The 22780-nt window shown below is 28.9% G+C and overlaps 1 protein-coding gene across 1 annotated transcript in view; it reads right to left on the bottom strand.

Annotated features, from left to right (window-relative positions):
- Positions 1-22780, bottom strand: part of LOC125872110 (superoxide dismutase [Mn], mitochondrial) — a 333170-nt gene that overhangs the window by 77402 nt on the left and 232988 nt on the right. The gene's annotated exons all lie outside the window — the stretch shown is intronic.

Here is a 22780-nt window from a genome sequence, read left to right as displayed (position 1 = left end):
CCTCATGTTCAAGTGATCCATGCCTCCATTTTCTTTCTTTTTCTTCACCTCCCACACTACAAGAAAAGGGTGACTTACATGGGAACTTTCCTGGGGATTAGTATGAAAATTTGCAGAAAAATAAGTTTCCTGCAAATTTTCATACTAATCCCTAGGAAAATCCTTATGTAATTCACAATCCCCCACGTCAAGTTGAACCTCTCTCCCTTTTTTTTCTTTTCTTTTTCTTCTTCTTCTCCAGTCAAATTCTTTATTTCAGTGATTTTTTTATAAAAATGAATTCATACTATTTTCTAGACTGTATTGAATTATTGATAACAAAACTAATTATTTTTCTAAGAAAATTTAAAATTTTGAAGGTATCATCAATTACTCTTTTTCATACAACTTCAAAATTAAAAACGATTATTTTAAAAGAATCAATGAACTTTCTGAAAATTGAAAGAACTTAATTGAGATCGGATAAAAAAACTATATGATACTTCCTAATCGTCTTGAAATCTAAGGGGTTTATCAAATTATTTGAAATGTAAGAAAATATTTAGATAAAGTTTTAAAATTAAAAAGAGTAAAACTAATAGTAGTAAAAAAGAAAAGGTGAAGTTGTGGTAAAAATGGTGACATTGAAAGTGAGAAGCTTCAATGGAGATGACAATGAATTTTTGAAGAAGAAAGAAGAAAGAAAGAGAAAAATTAAAAAGGAAAAAAAGTTAAAATACTAAGAAAAATAAGAAAATATATTTTATTATAAAATACTTGTAAAAATAAAACTATATTAGTTATTTTAGGTTGCCCACTCTCTTTGAGAGATCGTGCACACACTCTCTATGTCAGGTGGACAAAAAATGATGTAATAATATCAGTTCAAGATTGTTTAGTGGGGGTAATAGGATGCCCACATAGTTAAGATGCCTTTTTGAAAATTCGGAACAAGTTCAGGTGTCACTTTATGTCCTTTTTCTTATTTTTATGCATTGTTTGGTTTGATGCATTAAAAATAGAATGCATTGCATTAAAAAAATTATTTACAAAGAGACCCTTCACTATTATGGTGGAAAAGATATAAAAAAATGTATTGAGGGGCAATTGAGTTAATGAATGCATTAAAACCATTGTATTGCTAATACCTAGAAATCTATGGTATTAGCAATACACACCTTAATACACCATAGGGTGTATAACTAATGCAAACACTAGTTATACATAGGTTGAAAAGGAGTACCAAACAAGGTACTAGTAATACGCAGGGCTAATGCATGCATTATTATTTTTTCTACCAAACGATAAGTTAAAGGGGCTATGTACGTGTTTGGCCATAATTTTTATAACGACTATTGGACACTATCATTAGATGTGTATCCGGCTCCTCTCCATATTTCCCAAGTATTTACTCGAATTAAAGATACGTATAGAAAATTTCATAGCTAAAATTTAATTGATTAAATCATGACTCTAATATAATTTAGATAATTAATACTTCATAAATAAATTAATAATGTCATAATCATAATAACATATTACCTTATCCATAAATACATAATAAACTTTTCTTTTTTTCCCTATGAGTATGTCTTCTTCTTTTTTTGAATCAAGTTAATTTGGTTGAAATTTTCTGATGATCTTTCCCTTTAAAATTTGCAGAGAATTCAGAATTATTAACAAAAAATCTAAGTTATCAATTACTTATTATTTTTTTTTAAATATTAGAAGACAAATACTGCTTAAGGAAAATATAATAAGAGAGAGAAAAGTTAAAATATATTTATGAATAACAGTATATATTGCTAGAATTGTGGCATTACTAATTTATTTATAAAATATTAATTATTTAAATTATAATTAAAATTTTGATCTAATCAATTAAATCTTAGAATAAAAATTAGAAAATATATTTTTAAAAAAAAAATGGAGGGAAGCCTTGATCATATGCCCAGATTTTCGACAAATAAGTAAATGAATTCATTAAATCATATTCTAAAATTTGACTTAACTACTTAAATAATAAATCATCAAATTAATAATATCATCTTTAACGATTTCATGACATACACTTCAAATTATTTGGGTAATTGGATTTGTCGGGTATTCCACTAATGAGGTGGACATATATCGTGTAATTATCAGTATCTTGACCATTTTGTAATTATTATTATTATTATATTTTATCCATGCAACTATTATCTATAATGGGGAACAATATAAATCATTGCATGCCCAAATCGAATTAGGGCACTATCAACCATTTTCCTTTATTGTATTAAAAGAAAGCTGATATATAAAGGTGATAAAGACTTTTACATGTCCAAATTTCCATTAATAATTGAATTCTATATATTGGAATTCGTGTACCTAACAATTCACTATCTTCGTTTTTTTCCAGAAAAATTAGTGAAATGTTTTATGTTTCCCTTATTTCCAATATCCCCTTCTATTTCTAAAAGCCTCTAAAATACCTTATTTCTTTAATGTATCCGAGCTACATATTAATGTATCCGAGCTACATATTATGTATCCGATTTATTTTATAATGTATTCGAGCTAGTTTTTAATTTATCTGAGCTACATATTATGTATACAAGCTAGTTTTTAATGTATTTGAGCTACATATTATGTATCCGGTTTATGATAATGTATCCGAGCTACATATTATGTATCCTGTTTGTGTTACTTTTTAAGGAATTAATGTAATTACAAACTAAAGAGGGGTAGATTGTAATTTCATATTAAAAGTATGTGATTCCTAAAACTTATCCTTTTTTTTATGATTTAATTTGTGCATCGCATGAGTGTGTATATATATTAATTTATGTTTTATATTAGTTAACTATTTTTTATTTTGTACGATACTTAAGAAATTATAAATAAGAAAATAATTTTAATCGTTTCAACACTACCACACACATATCCCACGATACACCCAGACTCTCACACGGTTATCAGTTGGTCACAACGCACGTCCAGATTTCTCGCTTACGATCCACATCGTAATTTATCTAGATCCTTGTACCTAATCTCGTGATGACTTTCTTTTCACAACAAGTTTCACGACACTCAAGTAGTTACAACTTGTAAACAAGTCCAAATTCTTTGATTAGTTCGTTCCATAGACGACCATTACTGATAATCTATGCCTTCTACGGACCCTAAGGCCAGATACCAATTGGAACCTTCTCAGTTCCAATTAACTTGTTTGCGTCCCTTCAGCCGGGACTACGACGTCTAGTTCACTTCGTTGAGATACCAATTGGAATCGGAGATACCAATTGGACTAAACTCATACCACAAGTGGCAATAGTAGCTAGAGAGCCATACAAAACTGCTAATTTCAATCATAGAACTTGGTCATACCCAATTCTTAACCGCCTCAACCTTTAACTGATGGTAACCAGACCTTAAATCAATCTTAGAGAAAACCAATGCACCTTGTAATTGGTCAAAAAGGTCATCTATCCGAGGGAATGTATACTTGTTCTGAATGGTGACCCTATTCAATTGTCAATAATCTATACACATCTCATCTTGCTAGTGATGGTGTTACCCATGTTGTTGCTCTAGCTCGGACCATAGAGTGAAGGAGGAAAGATATCAATTTGTATCAGCCAGATACCAATTGGATTCAAGTCATAGCACAAAGGAGTAGAAAGAAGGGAGTTTTTCTTAAAGTCATATAGCCTCTCGAAGAAAAGTATGGACGTCATCGTACTATTTCGCAAGTCTCTACTAAACTCGTTTTGAAACAATGAGATCAACGAACCTAGGGGTTTGATACCAACTGTGTCACGACCTAGACCGTCGTGATTGGCACCCACACAACCCTCCGGTGGGAGAACCATTACTACAACCCAAACTAACAAATTTTATGAAAACTAAGGCATTTAAAGATACGGAAGCAGGTTTAAATGACAATAAAAATACGGAGTTCCCAAAAATTCCAAAGATTTAAACAAATAACTTAACCAAACTAATGCGGAAGTCTTAACCCTTAGAACCTGAAAGTCATTGTACCAAAACTCTACTAACGATAAGTCTAAGAACAAGGGGTACAGCCGCAAAACTAAATAAACACCTTAAACAAATGGTCTGAGTCCAAAAAGAATGGACTTAAACAAGAGAGATACATGGCAGCCTGAAAGAACTGGTTCACCCTTGAATCCGATCACAATCAATAGTCACTTAGCTGAGGTCTATCAATAGCCGTCTGAAGATGCTCTGTACTCAACAAAGAACAAGCAAGTGCAGTATCAGTAAACAACCACAGTGTACTGGTAGGATCACGCGGCTATCCTAATAAGTGAAACACATACAAGTATCCACAACATTATAAAACAGGCATATACCGAGCATATACAATATTAGTCCTCTTTTCATGATCAATGTAGCATCCCACATTCTCAAGAATACACATTGGTTATCAATTTAGAGCAACATACAGTCTTCCAAAATCAATCATTATTAGATATGAGCGTAATCATCACAAATAAATACACAACACAATTCAATGGTCCTCTCATGGAACCCAAACCCAAACAGTTAGCATACTAATTTGTGGTACCTGATCCAAGTTAGTGTGTCGGAACATGACAGCCGATCCCATGTTTATACCAGAACGTGGCAACTGATCCCATGTTTATGCCGAAACGTGGCAACCGATCCATTCAACAAACCACAATCACAATCACAATGTATATTCTCACAATCATACAACAAGAGGTAATTCAGGTCATACAATTATTCAATTATCCTCATTTACGATTAGGGTGATCAATAATGCAACCATGCATTATAATGAAGCAATTACAAACATATATCACACCAACATAAAATCACAATCATCACCTACCTCTAATCCAAGCTTAAATCCCCTAAGGCACTTAAATCTTCCCTTCCCGGATTCTTTCGGCTTGTTCTAGGTCTACAAACAACAATTTATACGCAAGGATCAACAATCACATGTCTAATTATCCGGATTATAACAAACCCAATAACCATAGACCAAACCCAAGATCCTAATACCCTATTTAGGGATTTTTCCCACCATAAATCACGAATCAAAACCCTCCCCCACCAATAATTACCCAAGAAACTAAGTTCTACGGATCGAAACACGGATTTGGGGAGTTAAAATCTTACTTTTAGCCTCAAGAATGGTGAAAAATGCTCAAGAACTCATCTGGGGTCGTCTCCTAGCTCTCAAAGTCGAAAAGTGCAGAATAAAACGTTTTTGGAGTTTTCTTTTCGACTTAAGTCTCATCTGTCCTGCTACGGCGGGACCCAACCCGCCCTGGCGGCACTTATCCCGCTTTGGCGGCTTGCACGGAAATAGTGAGCAAATTTAAGAATTCCAAACTCCCATGTCACAACACACCTTCATCCCATGACACTCAGAAAATACCTGATCACGTTAAGATCAGTTTTAAGAGTTCTACTCACCCGAATTCAATTTCGTAAAGTCGTACAGATTCCTTAATGACTTACCTAACTACTCATGTAATCAAAATCATAAATAAGTCACCCAATTGTTACCAGATTCGCCTGACTCCAATTTCGTCCAAATCTGGACTAGGCTAGGAAATTCCAAGTTACTGCTCAAAAGTTTTCTAGCCCCAATTCTTTCCCCATTGGCTTTTCCATAACGACGGAAATTAGGTCGTTACAAGTTATAAACATCGAGTTTATGTTACAATGAATATATCCATCTTTTTCAATTTATGTTGCATCTACAAAATATTTCACATCATTCGGATAATTATAGTTCTAAATTTTGATATGATATCATCCTCCTCAATCTAGCTATTTACTTGTTATTTTACCATTTTATGTAGTCCCTTTATAGCGTAAAATATATTTGATACAAGATGAATTATATAAACTAAAATTAATAAAAAAATATATATTTTTAGCATAAAGAAAGTTAAATAGAAAATAAGGTAGATGAAGAAAATAACTAGATAAATAGATGAAGGGGGAAATGGGGTTGAAAGAAGATAGAGAAGATAAATAGGGGACAAATAAGTTTTAATGATAAGAAAATATCAATTATTAACGTTAAAATGGATCCCTCACACAATTTAAAAAATGAATAATTTTATTAATCTGTACCGTCAGTATTTTGTGTTTAAATGATATGAAAATAGAATTTAGGGACAAGTTAAAGGGGTTATGTATGTGTTTGGCCATAATTTATTACAGTGCCTATTGGACACTATCATTCAGTGTGGATTCTGCATCCTCTTCATTTTGATCTTCTCTCCATTTCTCCTAAGTTCTGATTTGAATTAAAGATACATGACATATAAAAAAAATAATAATAATAGATAAAATTTAATTAATTAATCAAAATTCTAATCATAATTTAGATAATAAATAAATTTGTAATATCAGAATCATAATAATATATTATTTTATTCATAAATACATCATAAGCTTTTCTTTCTTTCCCTCTTCTTTCTTTCTCTCTTTCCTTTTTTTGAAACTAAGTTACTTTGATTGAAAATTTCCGAATATCTCTCTTTTAAAATTAGCTACCATAGAGAATTCAGAATTATTGATAAAAAATTTAAGTTATCAATTATTATTTCAAAAAATAAGATAAATACTGCCTAGGAAAAAAGAGAGAGAGAGAAAAGTTAATATATATTTATGAATAACATAATATACTGCTATAATTATGACATTATTAATTTATTTATGAAATATTAATTATCTAAATTATGATTAAAATATTTCTTTAATTAATTAATTTTATAAGCTATTAATTTCTCCATATGCTATGTGTCTTTAATCCAAGTAAAACTTGAAAAAAAAGATAAGAAAAGAAATAAACGATAGCCGAATCCGATGTGTAAGGTGATAACTCTATTTGGCGTCATTCCACGTGCCTAGATTTTGATATATAAGTAAGTGAGAATTATTGAAAACACCTTTAAATTTGGCATAAGTTATTAGTTTTGTTGACACTCAATTTTGACCCTCCACAATATAAATTAATTATCGAGCTTCTTCAATTTCAAATGATTTAAAATAACTAGTTTTATATAAAACTTAAAAAATAAATAGATATAGTTTGTAAGTTATTTTAAATAGTTGTATCATTTTTATAATTTATATATATATATATATATATATATGTTTTATATAGTTATGTATATAATTAATGCATTTTATGAGTATTCAAAAATCATCTCGAAAAGATTTTATATTTTTAAATACATTTTGAATTAATAAATTTTATGAAATCCAAAATACTTTCAAGTTATTTTTAGAGTAATATTATCATTTTATTAATTTTAAATAATAAATATGTATATTTTTAAAATCACGTTATTTTATAAATATTTGAAAATCATCACAAAGATTCTACATTTTAGTTAAATATTTTATGACTTTAAGCTATAGTTTCGAGTTAATTAGTTTTTAATTAAATTAATTATTTTATAATAGAAATAATTTTTTATTTCGTTAAGATTAAGAAGCTTATTAATTAATTTATAGTAATTCATCTTGTTTGAATTTTAGCCGAATTCACTAATTAAATTCAATTTGGCTAATTTCTTAATTTTAATCGACTACAATTGCAATCCTTAACCATCCTCTAGTATCAATTACAACCCATATTTAAGATCAGTTTTGGGCCATTTCAAGAGACCCAATTCAACAATTCTAGCAGCCCACTACTTTCAACAGAAACCCGGCCCAACCCATTTTTTTTCAACACCAAAGAAACCCATCAGCAAAGCCATTCTCCAACAACAATACAAACGATCTAACAATTCCAGCAACAACAACGCGTGCAACAACAACTAAAACCAAACGACCCCTGTACTCTTCGTTCTTCTTCCCTTTTCACGCAGAAATTGACCCCACTACCCAGACTCGTCTTCTTCCTTCAGACGCTAAGGAACAGAGCGCCCATCCCTCTGCAAAAAATTCAGTAAATTTGAAAATCTCGTCACCCGTCTGCAAACCCATAACCCTAGCAACCTAATCCATCACCCTCACGTCTTCTTTTCCCCCCTTTTCACGGAAATCGCAGGCCTGCACAACAACCTTCACTGTTGCTTCGAAAAAGCAGAAGAAATTCAAATATTTGTTTGAATTTTCCAGCAGATTTTACCCCCTAAATTGCACATCTTTCCCTATAAATAACCCTCTTACTCTCAGTAATTAGGGGACGGTCTTGGAGTTTAGTTTGGAAGCAATAAGTCGTTTTACAATTGAAAATTTTCAAGCGATTCTCTAATCCTAGGTTCCGAGGAAATCCCTGTTCGTAGCTGATTTTGAACTTCTTGGCTTACAATTATTAGTATTTGAATCTTGTGGTAGAAGAATCACTATACAAAGCTCGTCGTCCCAGTTCGGCTGCCCCCTAAAAGGTAATATTAATTTCTATTCGAACAACTTTTGGTTCTCGATGCTCTGTTATTTGATTCTCAACTGTATGAGCTATTTATATGTTAGTGTTTCAGGAATTTTTCTTTACTGTTGATCATAAATCAGTATGTAGATGGTCCGTTTATTCAAAAATGATTTTTTTTCGGCTTTTGTTTTCTCACTCAAGGATGGGCCGATCCCATTTAAGGTTCAGGATGAGTTCTTCCGGCTAATATACTTTTACCTCATTACATGATCTCATCTTGTTGTTTATGATTGTGGTTTAGTTTGAAGTCCTAAATTTAGTCTAAGAGGAGGTTTATTTTCATTTGTGAGCTGATTTTCGTTTTGTATCTCGACTAGCTTAAATAAATATAGGACGATTGGTTTACTGTTCTCTCTTTTCTCTTCTCTTCGTTGACTGGTTTGTTGAGTTTATTCCGTTCTAATTTAGGTTGTTTGAAACATGCCTCTTCGATTTTGGAATCCAATGAATCTTTAGTTAAGCAAAGTTTGTATACATGAAGGTTATTGTTGCCTGCCTTTTCTGTTTCTTAGAGTTCAAAAATATTGATATATGTTTGAGTCTCTAAGATTGACTGTACGCTTTGTAGAAGTTGGTTTGACGTATAGATTATATTTGGTAGCCATGAACTTGCTTTGTAGAAGTTGGTTTGACGTATAGATTATATTTGGTAGCCATGAACTTGTTACAAATATTGCATTACTTATCAACTTTCTATTCCGCTTTCATGTTTATGTCGTGATAATTTGGATTAGCATTGTTGTATAGATCAAAAGACTCTGTTAAAATCTGATCAAAAGGGAGTAGTTTGTACTAAGTTTGAATGGATGTTCACTATTGCATAATTTTATTACTACTATTATTTTTTTTCTCTTTCCTTTTTTTTATGTCATTGCATGCCTTTCTCAAAGTGACATATCAAGTACATAATACCTGAAGAGACATGCTCTTTTAGCGCATTCATGTTGTGTTTATTTTTATTATTCGGGTGTGTGATGAAAGCCATTTTATCTCTTGTTGTTCTTGCTGTCCACACACACTTTTGCCACTGCCAAGTTTTAGATGTGTTGCCTATTGAGGTATAGTTAGTTCATTTTTATTTTAATAACTTTTGGTCTTCTTTTAATGAATAGCTTATGGTCACATTTTGGTTTGAACTACTTAAGTTATATCCTTTTCAACTAAGTTAAGTTGCCTTTATTTTCTTATCTCAAAGTGCTAGTTTTGTTCTTCTTTCGGTTCGTGCATGAGAGCTCTTCGAGTTATTTTTTTAATGTCTGTTAAATCCTAGTGTATATCGCAGATCTCCGAAATTTTCTTTCTTTTCTTTTCACGCGTTACTGCCTGATTTAAGTACAAATCCATGCTTTGCTAGTCTTTGTGTTCATGTAGTTGTGTATATTATGACTCGAGATTTTGAATTATGTGCCTGAAACCAGTGGTACCAATATTCGTGTGAAAAGATTTAGCTCTTCGAAATACACCTATTAAAATCCTTATGATTATATGAATTCACCCAACTTTAAAATTGCTCTAAGTTGTCTGATGTGGTAGTTTGGATATGTAATTTTGTTGATCTGTTCTAAAATTATATTAATACGCTATCTCTCAATTTATCATTTATCCAAGATTGGCTTGTTGTTTAGATCCCTTGCCATGGATTAATGTGGAGTATTTTGTCAAGTTTTGTGTATCTTAAATTTGCCCAAGTGTTTTGTTACAATTTGAAGGGTAATGTGCATATGATAAGCTTCTTTATTTTATTGTTTTTTTTTTATTGTTTTTGGTTCATGTTGGTTTCCGTTGCCTTGTTGAATTCATCATTAATTAGCTAACTTATGTGCTAATTTGTTTTGATCTTTCGGATTATGACATAATAGTTTTTTTTATTTATTTTGTTGTTGTTGTTGTTAGGAATGAGTTAAAATGTTTATGGATTTGTGATTTACTTCTTTACTTGAGTTATTGCCATCCCCAATGATTAATTTGCACTAACAGATTCTTAATCTCACAACAATATTGGTGTCTTTGTTGACATTTCATTTAAAATTTATTTAATTATGGTTAGAATCTTGAACCACGTTTGCAACAAAAGTTTTGTCATCTTAGTCATAGCATATCCATAATCTGGAATCATTCCTCTGCCCTTTATATGTCTGCATTTTCAGATTTTGAGTTGTTGTGACTTTCTTCCTTGTCCTAATCTTTATCCTTCTTTTCTTGCATGAACCCTCTCGGTTTGAGTCCATTGGACTCCCTTTGTTACTCTCCTTGCATCACGGGTTGGGTAGAAACCCAACATCTTCTCCATCGAGTCAACAACAATTTTATACGAGCTGAAAATTGAAAATAGGTGTGCAGAAAGTCCGAAAACGGGCAGTATACATGCTGCATACAGCAGTATACACCGGTATACATGAGAAATATCGATATACAGGTCCAAAAGTCAAACACAGGTGTTCGGAAGCAGAAGATACACGAAAAGAGTTGATATACATTCCGATATACACTGATATACAGTCGATGTATACAAAAAAAGGGAATTTGGTTAAAATCAAAAATTCCAGCGAAATGGGCCCAAAAGGAGGCCCAAACTCGATTTCTCCCTTACTCTTTAATTATTTAATTGTGATTATTTATTGTTCGTTGTTTAACTCTAACTTTATAATTTTTAATTAACTTAACTAGATTCCCCAAAAGACGAGTTACTTTCTTTGTGTTAGTTTGCTTTGAATACTTTTTATTTTTTGTGTTAAGGTCATTTATTTTATTAATTAAATATTGGTCGAATTTTGTATTTTAATTAAGTTAAATCTTTGTTCTTAAAAAAAATATGTTTTAAGGCCTCTTCACTTGATCACATTTTTATTTTAAAGTGGTTTTAAGTCAAAGTATTTTTCTCAAATGAACTAAAAAATGTTCTCTTTCTAGTTAGTCATTTTTCTCGAAAAGGTTAGTCGAAACTTTAATTCTTCAATTAATTTAAAATGGTTTCATGCTTAAATTAACCAATTTGGATTAAATTATTATTTCAGAAAATGAGTCAAGTAAGTCCTAATTAATGTAGTTTTTGATAAAAATCTATTCACTTGCGTTTTAATTCAAATGTTTCCTTTTAGGTCCCTTTTCTCTAAAAAAATAAAATAAAATAAAGGTGTCATCTATTTAATGATTTTTTAAAAAAAAAAATAATCAAATATTGCATTATTATTTTTTATTAGATCATTTTTTTCTAAGAATTAGTCAAAAAAAAATATATTTTTTAGTCAAGTCGCAGGTCAACCGCATGTTAGCGGACACTTTGAATGCTTAAACCCTTCTCGAAGTGTAAATTGAACCCCGAACCCTCTTTGGTATTTTCAAATGATTTTTTCTGTTTAAATCTTTGGAAATTATAAGTTTTCTTAATTTCTTTAAAAAATTAAGTGGCGACTCTTTTCTAAGTATCTTTCTCAAATTGTTTTATACTTAGAACATTTCAAAAAAGTGATTTTTCTATAGATAGGAAAATTACGACACAACAAGTTTCATTCTCGAACTATTGACAGTCTTTAAAAAAACTTTTTACTTGATTAACTAAACTTAAGCACGCACGCACCCTCCCCAGCTATATAACATGGCATAGCAAGTGGTCTCAAACTCTTATAAGAACATGTGACTCTTTAATAAAAAGCCAAAGCGAGTGTTGAAAACACCCCTAAACTTATCGAGAATTTAGGGTTGTATTTCACTCATGTTACAAAATTAGGGGTATATTTAAGTTCAATTAGTCAAGTAAAAGAATGTTTTTGAGGTTGTCAATAATTCAGAAATAAAACTAATAATTCACATCAACTTTAATAATATTTTCAATACTTCTCTAATGAATTTATTGAATAATATTCTACAATTTGACTTAACTACTTAAATAATAAACCATCAAATTAATAATATTATCTTTAATAGTTCATTAGATACACTTCAAATTATTTGGGTTAGTGGATTTGTCATGCATTCCACGAATGGCCTGGGCATATTGTATCGTGTAATTATCAGTATCTTGACGAATGTTGATTTGTTCGTATTTATTCCTACTATATATATAAGAGGCTAGGAAGCACACAGGTGTTGGACGACATGTGTGCTTTCTAGTCAAGGGTATTTTTGGTTTTTTGTGTAATGTTTACGCTTAAATAGTGTTGTACTTTTTTGTTTTATGGTTGTACCTATAAATTATTGGACAATTTAACATCATTAATTACCTACTATGTTGCACATTCACACAATCTTTGCCGAGAGATAGGACCATTCGGTGAAATCGATGAACTATACTTGCTTCTGGATAGATTTGTGGGATAGAGGGCTTGTGATACCTGTTGCCCACCCTTCCTCCTCTGCTTTGAGAATCGTGTGAACGAAGAGTGGCCAGAACTTACTTGAGCAGTGCGGGAAACCGTTAGATTTCATTTGGGCCCATTTACTTTTCCTCAAATTTGCATCTCTTTATTTATATGTTTTCAATATGTGATGTCTATTTAATTCTTTTTTCAACCTTTTATTTTAGACTTGAAATTTAATTACTCCATTTATTACTTTTTTCGTCCACTTTTAACTATCATAATTTTCCTTTTTAGAATCAAACTGTAAGAACTTTAACTAACATTTTATAATGTATTTAAATATCATATTGATATAGAAAAAATTACAATTTATAGTATTTTTCGTATAGTTTTTGTATATCTAATTTTTTTGTTTAAAATATTGAATTAATGTAATTTAATTTAACTTAGAAAATTAGTCAAATTGACTTTTGAAAATCACAACATGACAAATAAAAATGGACAAAGTGAGTATATTTTAGTTCGAGGTACAACTTTTAAAAAATCAATTTTTTATTTCGTTGACTCTTGAAATTTAATCACTGTTACATGAATTTGAACAGATGAAATAATATATATTATTATTATTAAAAGTTACATAAAAGATGCTATAAATCACAATTATTAGCAATTGAAAATATTTTTAAATCATATAAGAAATTTGGTTGACTAATTGAAATACAAGAAATAACATATACTATTTGAAAATACCATCAAAATTTATATATTTCACAATAAATTAAAAATATTTATGATCATTCACGTGAATTGAAACAGGAGTAACACATATTATTCAAAAACGACACAAAAAATACTATAAATCAAAACAATAACTTCAAATATATTTTTTAAAAAACATATAAAAAAAATTGATTGATTCTACAAATTTCATTTATATCACATAAATTGAAACAAAAATATAACATATATTGGGCCCATGCTAGCACGGGCACCAAATATCTAGTCATCATTATATCCATGCAACTATTATCTATATATATCTACTACTTAACTACAAGTGTGGATAACTACACAGGTGGTGGTCAACAATATGCCTACTTCACCTATGTGGTTCCACACTTATATATACACTAGATAAGGGTGCCCGTGCAAGGCACGGGCAATATTAATTAGCCCTACATGGCCATTTTTTATTGATTTGGTAGTATTTGAGAGAAAAAAAAATGTGCTAAAAGAAAGAAATATTAATTAGCCCTACATGGCTATTTTTGATTCGTTTGGTAGTATTTGAGAGCAAAAAAAAACTGCTAAAAGAAAGAAATATTAATTAGCCCTACGTGGCCATTTTTGATAGGTTTGGTAGTATTGGTAGGAGCTCTTTTAAGGAAGGAAATGACGGGAATACCCTTCGTAGTCCAAGTGAACCACCACTTATATAGTATGAGAGATGAAAAAAGTGCTAAAAGAAAGAAATATTAATTAGCCCTACGTGGCCATTTTTGATTGGTTTGGTAGCATTTGAGAGCAAAAAAAAGGTGCAAAAAGAAAGAAATATTAATTAGCCCTACGTGGCCATTTTTGATAGGTTTGGTAGTATTGGTAGGAGCTCTTTTAAGGAAGGAAATGAAGGGAATACCCTTGGTAGTCCAAGGGAACCACCACTTATGATGATGATGATATGATGAAAATAATATAAAATAATATAAAGAAATATTAATTAGCCCTACGTGGCCATTTTTNACAAATGAAATTTCAAAAGTCAATGAATTTTTTATAAGTTTTTTTTATATTAACTTGTTAATTATTGTGATTTATAATATATTTACGTAAAACATACTCTAAATACAAATAATTAGCAACTTAAAATATATAAAAACATGCTAAAAAATTGATTAATTTCAAATTTCATATGTACCACATAAATTAAAACATAAACAGTAACATATATTGGGCCCCGTGCTGGCACGGGGTCTCATATCTAGTATATAACTAGTAATTGAATGAATACGAGTACCCAGCAAATTATAAACTAGTGTACATTTGTTTGATGAAACAGCAGCAGTTACATATATTATAAAAATTGTATAAGTCGATAATTCAAAATGAGAATATATAAATATAACTTGAATTTTTTTTATTTTTTTTTACATTTGAAAAAGAAGGTGACATGACTTGCTAGAAGGGAATGACCTCTTTTTTAGTTATTATTTAGATTTTATTCTTTTAGAAATTATATAAATATAACTCTTGAAAAAATATTTTTGCAGATAATGTCAAATTCTGATCTAAATTTTAATTATACATTATTATTTTTTATTACAATGTAGTGTGTGTTGTATTCCTGCAAAAAGTTACAAAGAGGGGAGGCCTCATCTGACCCAAAAAAGAGTAGAATTTCTTAACAAATTCCTACTTTTTCTAATAAGGGAAAAACTTATCTAATAAAAAAATTGAGTAAATTTCAGAAATAGCAAACATAATAGATATAGTAAGGTTCTATAGTTATAGTTTCGATGATTGCACTACATAGTTATAGTTTCGTTTGTTATGGAGGCTGCGGTTTGTATATTTCACTTGCTCATTCGTATATTTCGCTTGCAAATATACAAATAGGATAAATGTATACAAATTCAGTATTGATACATTTAGGCATTTTTCAAAACTTTGTATAATTCGATTGCCAATATACAAATAAGGTAATTTATTGTGAAATTTTCATAAATCATATAGAAATAGTTAAGGTAAGCATATACAAATTCTAGATTTATACCATCAGAAACCAAATTATACAAAATTCTGATTTATACAATAAAGCAAATTATATAAATTAGGCAAATTATACAAATTAAACATACACATAAAGTAGAGAATACATGAATTTTATGTTCTTTAATTGTTATTCAACCTTAAAAATAAAATACATTATCATCTGACATATATAATAATTTAAAGCATACACATAAAATAGAGAATACATGAATTATGTTCTTTAATTCGAAGCAAACAAACAATCTAATAATAAGTTATCTAATACACAGCGGCAAGAAACTCTCACTATTAAGGGGTCGTTTGGTACAAAGATTAACAACGCAGGGATTAGTAATGTAGGGATTAATAGTGCAGGGATTAGTAATGCAAAGTTTATTTTTATCAAGTGTTTGATTCATTGTTTCCTACTTCATCTTGTGTTTGGATTAAAACTCTATAAAAAGTTTCTTTCCAATTATACCCTTGTATTATTATGTAATTGGGTCAAGGTAGATAATTGCCGGACAATGTTATTTTTTTTATGACCTTCTAACTAGCTAGGTGAAGAACAATTTTGTTGTCATGATTGCTATTTTTTCAATTGAATTATTTGAGGATAAATAATTGTCATTTTAATAAATTTAGCACTCACAAAATGACATTTTTCAATTTAAAAAAGATAAATCATCTACTTTTAAAACCGATAAGACGGTAAACAATACTTAGTAAAATTGAGTAAACCATCTACATTTACACATAAAAATTGCAAGTTGTAGTTTTAATATGTATGCAATTTTATAATTGTTCAAACTACAAATAATTAGAAAACCACACACCCATATATATTATACATTAACTAAGAAAGATCATTGGTGATATATTTACCTTTTTAATTAGTAAATGTTAAATTCACATTTCAAAAATTGTATTGAATTTATTTAGTAACAAACAACTCTCTCTAATAATTTATATGCTAATTTATTTAAATTAATTTACTAATACAAATATAAAACATAAAATCAAGAAAATAAACAAAATGATTTGAGGGATATTTTTGTTTTTATATAGACTTGTCCCATGGTATTAAATCATATGTATTACTAATACCTCCAAATAGAAGGTATTAGTAATACATCCTCTAATACCATGTAGGGTGTATAACTAATCCATGGATTCGTTATAGGAAAAACTACTTATCTAAACATACTTCACTATCATATATACTTATTTTACCTCTAGTTTAAAACAATTACATATAATATCACTTTTAATAATTATATCATATATTTTAAAAAATTTAATCAGTTATACAAGTTCCTTAAGTATGATGTTGAATAATTATCTTAAAATTCAAATTCCGATTAGCAATTCAAATTATCTCTCACGTCATCCCCTTTCCCCTAATTTATCGTCACTCCAAATGATCAACCTACTCTCTCTCCTAATCCTTCCACTCCCATCGCATCCCAAAATACTCTCGGTACAATGATGACTCCTCCACTGGAGCAGAAGAATGCATCAATGGGCGTGTCTTCTCTAAGACTATCAACATGCGGAAGTCTAATATCTAATTAATTATAACTTGAAGAATCAAACTTTTGTATGATATTGGACTGATTTGACAGCAAAATACTTATTATTTTCTTACTAGTGGCCACTTTTTCTATTGCCAAAGATGAGAGAGACGAAGGGGAAAGGGAAGAGAGATGGTGGTAAAAATATGTATCTAGTTAGTTGTATGTGTATATACATGTATCTAATTAAAAATTTGTATATCTCATAATGTGTACACGTATCTGAATTAAGATTATGTACCTATAAGAAAAAAATTCTGATGCTCAAAAAAATGAGAAGAAATTTATTATTTTTTTGAAATTTTTGGGAGAGGAAATTCATGGAAGAATTGGAGAAGAAATTAATAGGAAAACGCTTGATTTCCTCCTAAATTGATGTGTTTACATTACTTTCCATAATTAGATGTATCTGCTTAGCATGTATCCGAGATACATGTATCTAAACTACCTTTTATATTTAGATACATATAATTAGATGTATCTACATAGCATGTATCCGAGACACATGTATCTAAATGTGTTATGTACATGTATCTGAAACCAAAATATGGTAGAAATTGTAATATCAAAAACTCACGGGAAGAGAGGTAATTAGCTCCTAAACTAGTGGGATTTATGTTGTTTGCCCATAGTTATTATATATAGGCCCAAATTCTTATCAAACATATATAATACTATATAATACCAAACATAATACATGGATTATTTCTCCTAATAATTTTATCTTTAACAAAACATAACATATACTTCAAATTATTTGTGTAAGTGGATTTGCCAAGAATTCCACTAATGATATGAAATATTTTTATATCGGATAAAAAGAGTAATATTTAGGGTAGAATGAAGGGTGAACATGTAGCATAGATTCGATGAAATTATTAATTTCAAAAAAAAATGTGTTCGATAAAGCTCAAACCCAAGTTATTAGCAAGGTCACAAATTGATTATCATCGGAAAAAAGTTGAAAACTTGTGGCCTGAAAATTCAGAAGAACTCGTGTTCGGGTGATATGGCAGAATATCAAATTAATACGCTTGATACAATTGTATGTTATCCTTCCAACGACATAGGAATATTAGATGGCATAACCTCAAATTGTTAGCAAGGTCATAGAATAAGCAATTTTCTATGATAGTAGATGATATTTATCATCTAGTATTATAGAGGACTGAATAGTATTTTTATAACAAAACAAATTAGCCTTCTATAATACCTTAACAATATATAACATATAAATTTCATAATTCATAATATACTGCAATAGTATAGTCCAGTTTCTATTAATTTTTTGATATACTATATGGTAGAATATGTTGATTTTGATAATTTATATACAAAAATAGGAATTAATTAATAAAAATGTACTATATCAATTATCTTTTTTATCGATATAAAAAGGAACAAAAAAGAGCCAATGTTGAACATGAAATTAAATTATGGTGAAAAAAACAAAATAATTTGAAAAAAATATATATGAGAAAAATGAGGAGAAAAAACAAAAAGTTGGATAAAAGCTAGAGAATTTTTTTTAAAAAAAAAAAAGAAAGAGAGGATAAAAATAACAAAAAAAGTGAATAAAACTAGATTACGAAAAGAAAAATAAAGAAGCCAAAATTGATTATGGTGAAAAATTCTACTGGTACCAATTTATAAATCACAATAATTAACAATTTAAAAAGTATAAAATACATATAAAAAATCACTTGACTCTAAAAAAATCTTATCAGTGCTACATAATTTGGGACATGAGAAGTAACATATATGATCTGAAAATTACATTAAATATTTAAAAGACTACAAATGATTAATTTTTGAAATTCTATATATGCCACGTAAATTGAAACAAAGAGAGTAATATATATTATTTTTAAAATTATATAAAAAGTACTAACAACTTAAAATCTTTTTAAAATCATATAAAAATTTGGGTTAACTTTTCAAGTTCTATGACACTCTCTTTGTCCCATCTTAATTGACTATTATTCTAAAAATAGTTATCTCATATTAGTTGATCACCTTACTAAATCAACAAAACATCATTTAAAATTTTCCTATATTACCCTTGTCGTTAATTCCTTTTGAAAATGTCACATTTGTTTGTAAAATTCTCACAAAGTTTTTTAAGGGTTGAATTAGTAAAGTTAGTTTCTTATTTATAATTTCTTTAGTACCGTGTAAAATGAAAAGTAATCAATTAATATGGGATGAACGAAGTATCACATAAATTAAAATAAAAAAATAACATATATTGGGTACGGGGTCATGTATCTAGTAAAGAAAAGAAGAAGTAGAGTAATAGAAAATAATGAACAAAAAAAGAAAAAAACGAGAAAAAAAAAAAGCAGATAAGAGAGGCAATTAGTTAAAAAAAAACTACAATGAGTAAAAAGGATAACTATTTTTAAGTATGTGTGTAGTTATGGTAAAAAAACCAAATCGAATCGTAATTCGAATCAAACCGATTTAAAAAATCGATATTTGGTTTGGTTTGGTTTTAAATTTTGAAAATCGATACTATTTGGTTTGATTTTGGTTTTACTGAAAGACAAACGCAAAAATAACCAAACCAAATAGATAAATTAGATATATAAATTTTATAATTATTTATATATTATTCATAAATAAAATATAAATATTTTGTTAAAATTTAATTAACTTAAATCTTTAACTTTACCATTTTTTCAAGCTCAACACTTAAATTTTAGCCCAACAATTACAATCACAAGTCCAAGTCCATCAAAATCATTTACTTTAGTCTTTACCTACGCTACCTCACATAAGATTTTCTATTAATTGAATCACTTTGATAACTCTAGCATTGTTAAATTGCTTAATTGAATCGACAATAGCTTTCATGTGGATTGTTTATGTACTAGGTGTTTGTGTCTATCGAGATATGTAGGTCCTCAAAAATTTTATTACTTTCAAATCAGAAAAACTTAACCAAATCGACAATGACCAAACCGACGGTTATTTTTTTCGTTTGGTTTGGTTTGGTTTTAGAAAATTAAAAAACCAACTTGATTGGTTTAATTTTGGTTTTAATCAATAACTGATCCAAACCGAACCACGAACAACCCTAACTATTTTAATAATAATTATAACGATAAATATATATTGAACGGCAAATATTTTGAATTTAAGACCATTCATATTCTTTTCCCAAAAATAAAAAATCCTCTTAATGATATAAAACAAAACAAAATAGAGGCTGCAAAAAAAAAAAAAACTAGTACTGAAGAAGTTGTTAATTAATTTTAAATTTTATATTTATTTAAATAAGTGATCTTTTATATAATTAAAAAATTCTAGAATTTTTTTAATTATTTAATCAAAAATAATTTGGTGAAAAGACTTTTTCTTTTAGTTGGGTGATTTCATAAAGAGTGTGATCTAGCAAAAATAATAATGATATAATATGAAAATATATATATATATTTAGTACCTGATATTATTTAGTGGGTCCCTTGTTAAATGGATGATGTTAATTAGAAATATATTTAGTACCTGAATTATTTAGTGGGTCCCTTGTTAAATGGACGATGCTAATTAAAATGGGGCCACAAATTCAAGTGTCAAAAATTGAATGGAGTCTCACACAACTATTGTTGGTTGGGCTTCAACCATATTAAAATTTTTCAACAAAGGGTAGTATATATGAACAAATGTTTTTTTATGTCTTATTTGAAAAATCATAATTTTTCCAAGAAGTCACAACCCGATGGAAAAGCCATAACTTATTGAAAAAGCCACAACTTTTTGGAAAAGCCACAACTCTTTGGAAAAGTCACAACTCATCGAAAAATCACAACCCTTAAAAAAAGTCACAACTCATCGAAAAATCAAAACCCTTTAAAAAAAAGTCACAATTCATCGAAAAAGTCACAATCTAAGTTAGAGCTATTATAGTAATTTAGCATTCAAGTTAGGAGTTCATGTTTTTAAGGTAATTAGTGTTACAGCACATGTGTTGCACGTGTGTAATGTATATATAGTAGATGATGTTGTAAAATAGAATTAATATTGCTAAATTAAAGCCTTTTAGTAAATAATTACAATTGAACGAACATAGGACAAGTGTTTTTAAATTATTAATGCACATTGTCATAGAGTTACTTGTATTTTGAGATCAAAATCGTTAAAACATTTCAAAATACATTCAAAGTTTAAATATGGATAAAGTGACATTTCTTTAATAAGTAATATTATTTCTTACTTCACTCAATTTTGTAAACAAATCTAACCAACAAAATAGAAAAAAAAAATATCTATTCAAAAAATGTCACCAATAGTCTGTTCTCTTGAGGTTATGAACATAAATGATGTACAACATTTAAGTATAAATTTTGTCTTAAATATTCATACTTGAAATTTAGTATGTGCATGACACTAATAAGGATTACCATAAGTATTTCAATATTTTATATTTATATGTAACATATCTTTTACAAAATATTATTACTCTATTAATATTTGAGTAAGGCTATCATAGAGAGGTAATTTTATCAAAAAAGTGTACTTGGTTGTTATCATGAATGATGGTTATATATACTTTTGTAGAATAATTTAATTTTAATATATGAATAACATCACCTATGGTAAAAAATATTTCATTTCATTAAGTTTCTGCCTTATCTTTGTGAAATTGTAGTCTTCTCCTTTTTTCTGCCGCATACATATCATATGGTTGTTGTCTAATGAAAGTATCTAGTATCTTATAGAAGTTGTATCATAATATAAAATATTTAAATTTTTCAACAATAAAAATTAATAGATGAATAAAATGTAAAGTATTATTTACAGAATCATTAATTTGATTTAAGACTATTTCTTATCTATTTTTATATAGCTAGTAAGGAGTGTATCTTGTGCCGTAAGGAGTGTATCTTGTGCCGTAAAGAAAAATTATATGGAACAATACATAGCCAATGAAGAAGGAAGACGAAAATATATGATCATGATATATTCACTCTAGTGTTCCATTTGATTTAAATTTCTTGCCACCAACACTTTACATTCTCCTTCATTTTTACGTACATATCTATTAAAAAAAAATTATTATCATGGCTATGTTATCATATTATAAGTAAAAGTGAAAACCTATTTTTAATATAGTGAATTTAACATCAAACCTAATAATTCAATGGACTATGTTGATACCAATTGTTTTAGCAAAATTAGGAAGAAACTCCTTCGTTTGAGGGAAAAGAATAAAAATAAAAAAATAAAAAAGAAATATCTTACCCAAATCATATGGCTTTTTTCATATATGTTTAATATTATTGTCTCTCCTACAACTTTTCGTCACTGTTAACTCATGAAAATGGTAAGAAAAAATACGAGTGTGAATTGATGACTAATTTGCTACAATTTTTTCAACAACTTTTTTTTATGAGGTACCTCGAATTTCGTTGAATTTCGAACTTGATCAATTTTTGCAAATAACACTTGAATTTTTTTAAGAAGTAGAAGAGTGTAGTTTAAAAGGGTGAGGAAACCCCTCTTTTTATAGCTACCAAATAGTAGTATGAATAGGTATTAATTGTGCCTTATCCGAAAAGTCACAACCTTATGAAAAAAGCACTCATCGAAAAGGCACAACCTTTTAGAAAAGTCACAACCCTTCAAAAAATCACAACCCTTTGAAAAAGTCACAACTCATTAAAAAAGCCATAACCCTTTGAAAAAGTTACAACTCATTGAAAAAGTCACAATTCTTTAATTTGAAAAGGTATCTACTTTCA

Source organism: Solanum stenotomum, chromosome 8 (assembly GCF_019186545.1).
Source record: "Solanum stenotomum isolate F172 chromosome 8, ASM1918654v1, whole genome shotgun sequence".
NCBI classification, from domain to species: domain Eukaryota; kingdom Viridiplantae; phylum Streptophyta; class Magnoliopsida; order Solanales; family Solanaceae; genus Solanum; species Solanum stenotomum.
This window is presented reverse-complemented; position numbering and strand designations above follow the sequence as displayed.